The following is a 7,133-nucleotide window of genomic DNA, read 5'->3' on the forward strand; positions in this document are numbered from 1 at the left end:
TATCCCTGGTGCTGGTCCATAATCACTCCACCACTGACTTTGGGCTGTTTGGCCTCAGGAAAACTTCACTACTGAGTTGAGATAGAGCCTCAACTGGTTGCACTGCTGGATCTAACCAAATCCTAGCTTCTGTTCTGCAAATGATTGTGCTGTGTTCTATGCCCTGTATCTCTAGCACACCTCTCCTCCTGGCCCATTTGTACCACATCCCTCTTTACGCACCACCACCACCAGCACTACAACCATATCTTAAAGGCCTACTGTCTCCAGGCACTTGCTAATTATTTATATTGATGTCTCTCTCCTTATCTGCAGAAAAAGAAAAAATAAAGACCTATACAATAGTATTCATTTTACAGATAAAGCAGCAGGCTTAAGAACACATAAATTCAGGGTGGCTCAGTGGGTTGAGTGGCCAACTCTTGGTTTCGGCTCAGGTAGTGATCTCAGGGTTGTGAGATCGAGCCTTACATGGGACTCCCTATTCAGTGGGGAGTCTGCTTGAGATTCTCTCTCCCTCTGCTCCTCCTGCTTATGCTCTCTCTCTTTCTCTCTCTCTCAAATAAATAAACCTTTTTTTTAAAGGGCACATAAATTTAAAGTTATACATCTAATAAGAGGCAAGGCTTCACAGTGTTTGCCTGACTTCAGAGCTAAAACCGATTTCCTACTTCTTTCACTATAAACTGCTTGAACTGTACTTCTTTCTAGAATCTCTAAAACTCCTACCCTTTCTTGGGACAAGACTACCTTGGGCTCAATTATATTATAACACCACTTAAATGTACAGGCATACCTCAGAGATATTGCAGGTCTCATTCCAGACCACCACAATAAAGCAAATATTATAATAAAGTGAGTCAAATGAGTTTTTTGGCTTACCAGTGTATATATAAGTTACATTTGCAATATACTGTAGTCTATTAAGTGTGCAATAGCATTATGTCTGAAAAAATAGACATATAAATAAGATATATATGTATATATATATATCTTAACTAAAAAATATTTTATTGCCAAAAAATGCTAACCATTGTCTGAGTTTTCAGTGAGTTGTAATCTTTTTGCTGGTGAAGGGTCTTACCTTGATGTTGATGGCTACCTTCTGATTAAGGTAGTGGTTACTTAAGGTTGGGGCGTCTGTGGCAATTTCTAAAAATAAGACAGCAATCAAGTTTGCTGCATCAATTGACTCTTCGTTGCATGAAAGATTTCTCTTTAATGTCTGATGTTGTTTGATAGCATTTGACCTATGTTCAGACTTGCAGTCAATCCTCTCAAACCCTGCCGCTGCTTTATCAGCAATGTTTATGTAATATTCTAATTCCTTTGTTGTCATTTCAACAATCATGACAGTGTCTTCACAACATCTTCACCAGGAGTAGATTCCATCTCAAGAAACACCTTTTTCTGCTCATGAAAAGAAGCAACTCCTCATCCATTCCAGTTTTATCATGATGTTGCATCAGTCCAATCACATCTTCAGGCTCCACGTCTAATTCTAGTTCTCTTGCTATTTCCACCACATCTGCAGTTACTTCCTCCACTGAAGTCTTGAACCCCTCAAAGTCATTCATGAGGGTTGGAATCAACCTCTTCCACACTCATGCTAATGTTGATATTTTGGCCTCTTCCCATGACAGAAGATTCTTTGAATGTCATCTAGAACAGTGAATCCTTTCTAGAAGGTTTTCAGTTTACCTTGCCCAGATCCATCAAAGGAATTATAATGTATGGCAGCTACAGCCTTACACAATGTATTTCTCAAATAATAAGACTTGAAAGTCAGACTTAGTCCTTGGTCCATGGGTTGCAGAATAGATGTATTACCTGCCATGAAAACAGCAATAACCTTGTTGCCCATCTCCATCAGAGCTCTTGGGTGACCGGGCGTATTGTCAATGAGCAGTCATATTTTGAAAGAAATCTTTTTTCTGAGCACTAGGTCTCAACGGTGAGCTTAGAATAGTCAATAAACCGTGTTGTAAACAGATGTGCTGTCAATCCGGCTTTGTTGTTCCATTTTTGTAGCACAGGCAGAGTAGATTTCTCATAATTCTGAAGGGCCCTGGGATTTTTGGAATGGTCAATGAGCATTGATTTCAACTTAAAGGCACCAGCTGCATTAGCTCCTGACAAGAGAGGCAGCCTCTCCTTTGAAACTCTGTAGCCAGGCACTGACTTCTCCTCTCTAGCTATGAGAGTCCTAGATGGCATCTTCTCCCAGTAGAAGACTGTTTCATCTCCACTGAAGATCTGTTGTTTAGTGTAGCCACCCTCGTTAATTACCTTAGCTGGATCTTCTGGAGAACTTGCTGCGGCCTCCACATCAGCAGTGGCTGCTTCCCCTTGCACTTTGATGTTTGGTGATGGCTTCTTAAATCTCACGAACCAGCCTCTGCCAGCTTTCGGCTTTTCTTCTGCAGCTTCCTCACCTCCCTCAGCCTTCATAGAATTGAAAAGAGTCAGGGCCTTGCTCTGGATTAGGCTTTGGTTTAAGGGACTGTTGTGACTGGTTTGTTCTTCTTTTTTTTTTTTTTTTTACAAGAAAAACTATTTTTATTTTTATTTTCACATGATATATATTAAATGGAACATTTTAGATATTCCTATTTTTTTTAATTTTTTTATTCTTATGTTAATCCCCATACATTACATCATTAGTTTTAGATGAAGTGTTCCATGATTCATTGTTTGTGCATAACACCCAGTGCTCCATGCAGAACGTGCCCTCCTCAATACCCACCACCAGGCTAACCCATCCTCCCACCCCCCTCCCCTCTAGAACCCTGTTTGTTTTTCAGAGTCCATCGTCTCTCATGGTTCGTCTACCCCTCCGATTTCCCCCACTTCATTCTTCCCCTCCCGCTACCTTCTTCTTCTTCTTCTTTTTTTTTCCTTAACATATATTGCATTATTTGTTTCAGAGGTACAGATCTGAGATTCAACAGTCTTGCACAATTCACAGCGCTTACCAGAGCACATACCCTCCCCAGTGTTTGATCTTCTTTTTTTTTTTTTAAGATTTTATTTATTTATTTGAGAGAGAGAGAATGAGAGAGAGCACATGAGAGGGGGGAGGGTCAGAGGGAGAAGCAGACTCCCTGCCAAGCAGGGAGCCCGATGCGGGACTCGATCCCGGGACTCCAGGATCATGACCTGAGCCGAAGGCAGTCGCTTAACCAACTGAGCCACCCAGGCGCCCCAGTGTTTGATCTTCTAACCAGACCACTCAGAGTTTCTCCATGTCAGCAATAAGGTTGTTGCACTTTCTTATTATCATTTGTGTGTTCACCAGAGTAACACTTTTAATTTCCTTCAAGAACATTTCCTTTGCATTCATAACTTGGCTAACCATTTGGCACAAGAGGATGAGCTTTTGGCCTCTCTCAACTTTTGACATGCCTTCCTCACTAAGCTTAATCATTTCTAGCTTTTGATTTAAGATGAAAGACATGCAACTCTTCCTTTCATTAGAACACTTAGAGGCCATTGTAGGGTTATTAACTGGCCTCATTTCAATATTATTGTGTCTCGGGGAATGGAGAGGCCAGAGAGAGGGAGAGATAGACGGAAAACGGCTGGTTGGTGGAGCAGTTCGTGGTGCCCCAAGACAATTATAATAGCAACATCAGAGATCACAGATCACCACACACAAAAAAATTAATAATAGTGAAAAAGTTTGAAAGATTGTGAGAATTACCAAAAAACATGACACAGAGACACGAAAGTGAGCAGATGCTGATGGGAAAATGGGACCAACAGACCTCTAGATGCAGGGTGGCCACAACCTTCAATGTGCAAAAAACATAGCATCTGTGAAGTACAATAAAATGAAGTGCAGTAAAACGAGATGTACCCGGATCTTTCTTGAAAAGTTAAGACATATTGAGTATTTTATATTTTCTAGGCACTGTTCTAAACATTTGCATGTAATCCTCACAACAACCCTATGGAATAGGATTTTATACCTTCCTCTATTTTATAGATCAGAAAATCAACGCACAGAGATCCTATCTGATGGCAGGATTTGAATGCAGGCATTTGACTCCAGAGGCCATATTCTTCAGGGATGTGCTACACTGCCTTTCTTTATCTGTAAAGATTATCTTTGGTTAACCGTGTTTCATACAAAATCCTTCTTAAGTACTTCTAATTTTATTTTTCAAAATAAGAGTCACGTTATTAATATAATATTGCTTTATAAATTAATATAGGAAGTAAAATGGTATGATCAATTTTCCTAATAACCTTTTTAAACTAAAAATTAATTATTAAGTAAAATGCTTTAATATTATAAATTAACAGAGGCAAATGGTAAAACATCCAACAGCTGGTTATTCAAAGGAAACTGAAATATAAGAATCAGATTTGAAAGCACATTGAAAAATAGAAATGGCCAAGAATATCATATTTGAAGATATTTTACATATCCTTTCTAGTAGTTTTCCTTTTTATTTTAAAATTTTTATATTCTTTTTAATGACTTTGAAATGAATTAGGAAATGTCAGGCTTTTCAAAATCGATTCAAACAGAATGTCAAACCAGGAGGTTTCATTCAGGGCAATGGGGGCTCCTGTGGTTGTTTGCTCTATCTCCCTCACTTCTTCAAATCCTCAATCACTGCCATTTCTGGTCACAGCTTTTACAACACAGCTGAAAAGGATGCCCTCCTTAGAGACAGAAATGCATTCCCTCCATGATGAACCTGGAATGCCCTCAGGTTGTGGCAAGGGAGGAGCTTAGCACTTGAGCCTTGATAATGCTCCTTTTTCCTTTTTTTAATCAAAGTGCACCATTCATGTTCCATACTGCCTGTGGCACAATTTATTTAAAACAATATGGCATATCAGAGAAGGTAAACAATAATAGTAATAATAATATAGGAATAACAATGTGCTCATAAATAAAACAGAAAACCACATGGCCCTAGTACTTTCATGAAATGGGACTTCAATATACATATTTCTTATACAGCTTTATGCATGACTTCCTTTCTATGGTTTGCACTTCACTGCTCCGTTGTGTCACTCTCCCAATAAACCTATACATCATACAGAGTGAAATATGTTCACAGTCTCTTTACTTGACGAAAAAAGAGCAGTGTGGCTTAGAAGAATGAGCACTGAACCAGAAGTCCAAAGATTAGATCTTGAGTCCCAGCCCTGCTACGTTCTGGATTCCGGGTGTTGGGTGAGTTGCATATCCTCTCCGAAATTCAGTTTGCACACCAATGGGACATCTCTGTCCATACTCCCAGAGTCCTTGTGGTAACTAATTGAGCTAATGCATGAAAAAAGCATTCTGAAAAATTGCTATACATATATATATATTTTTTTGCTATGGGAGGCTCCGAACCCTACGAATAAATGTACAGTTTTACTTTTTTAATACAAATTTTTACTTTTCATAAATTAACTTACTCGTAAATTAGTTTATTACTGGTATTTCTGTGTGGTTTATTGGCATTTAAAGCAATACGTATCTGAAAACTATGAAGACTCTTGGATTTCTTTAGACTATTTTAGGAGTGATAAAGACTGAAAAGTGTATTGGTAAGTTTGAATCATCTCTTCATTTTCAGTGAGTTATAATTTCACTTTCAAATTCTGGTATTTTTGTGTACCAAAAAAATCGCAAATTGAAAATGCAAAAGCATGTTAACGGACATTGGTAGCTTTTAATCATATCGCATCTTATCTGTTTGACTGTGGATGCCAGTCTAATTTAGAAAATCATTATCCAACCTGTTCTATGTTACCAATAATTCTGTCTTTTAAATAATTTAGACCTCATGCATTTTCTGGTAAGCTTTTGGACCCATGCTTATTCAACTGCACTGATATCGTTTGAGTCATAGTACATTTTTGAAATGAGAGATTTATTTTAATTAAAAATGTTGACTTTTCATGCGGCTGGGACTTCTCCTTTCTAATAATTTTTCTATAACTTGAACGTGTACAAAAGCATACCAAGCCTATACAGAGTGTTAAGAATCTAAATATTTGCTAAGCATACATGATCCACGTGCTACATGAGAGCTGTAAATGAAAGTATGGTGTGTTGTAGAAATCAGCCTTCCATATCACAGTTTTCCTCCCTGAATGAGGCAAGAGTCAGCCTGTAAATATATGTGGTCAACCTCAGATCTGCCTGACTGGGAGTTCACATGTATTTTTAACTGCCTTCAATTGTTAATGTATTCCTCAAATGAGATGCATCACCTTGAAGAATGACTTTTTGCCCTCTGGGAATAGGCCAGACAAGTATTTCATTCGCTATGATAATCAGTTCTACCTTCAGCAACGTATAAACCCAAATTTAATAGGCACTGGTGATTAGGTTTTAAGTCAGAGAGTCATCACTGTCCACTGTGAAAAATAATAAGAAAAGATACAAATTATAACGAATTTGCCTTCAGGAGGCCTTGTTAGACATAATGGGACCATAACTATTTCAGGATACGGTGAATAAATGTTTTTCCTTCTCATTATAGACATTTTTGAGTCACCAATTTTCAGTGATAAGAAAGATTTCCTTTAACTTGTGCTAAAGATATCTGAGGTCATTTGTTTTGTTCACTTAGTGTGTGATAGTCTCGAATGAGAAAAGGACCACTTACCATAAAACACTTATTTAAATCTTTTAAAATGCCTAAAACCATATAGAGCAATTCAAAGCGATAGAATAAATTTAATCTTATCCAAACCTTCCACTGTCAAAATTATCCAAGGCTTTTCTCCAACTTAAACTTTGCATTGAAATCAAAAAGAATTGTACAGGACATTATGGAAAATAACAAATCAACCCTTAAATCAGCAGCTTAGGTTGTGGACAGTAAATGATACAGTGGTTCCACTTTCTTGGAACTGAGGAGCAGAAGAAAATGAAGAAAGATACTCTTGACAGGGTAAGGATGATGGGAGCAGGCTAACATTATGAATGATATGTTAAGTGATTGGCTCCGATGGAATCATGGGATTGCTCCTGCCTTTTGCAGGAGCTGATTTTCATTCTTATTGTTCACCTCATAAGACTCCAGCATGTGGGGGGGGGGGGAAGGGAGAGGAGAAGCTCTGTGTACATGCATTCTGTCTCCATGTACATATTTAGAAATATTCTGAATATTTGC

General features: G+C 38.2%; 1 pseudogene; it reads right to left on the reverse strand.

The window, feature by feature from the left end:
- Positions 1-1,026: 1,026 nt before the first annotated feature.
- LOC123324573 lies at positions 1,027-3,493 on the reverse strand (annotated as a pseudogene).
- Positions 3,494-7,133: the final 3,640 nt, after the last annotated feature.

Source organism: Neomonachus schauinslandi, chromosome 4 (genome assembly GCF_002201575.2).
Source record: "Neomonachus schauinslandi chromosome 4, ASM220157v2, whole genome shotgun sequence".
Lineage (NCBI taxonomy): Eukaryota > Metazoa > Chordata > Mammalia > Carnivora > Phocidae > Neomonachus > Neomonachus schauinslandi.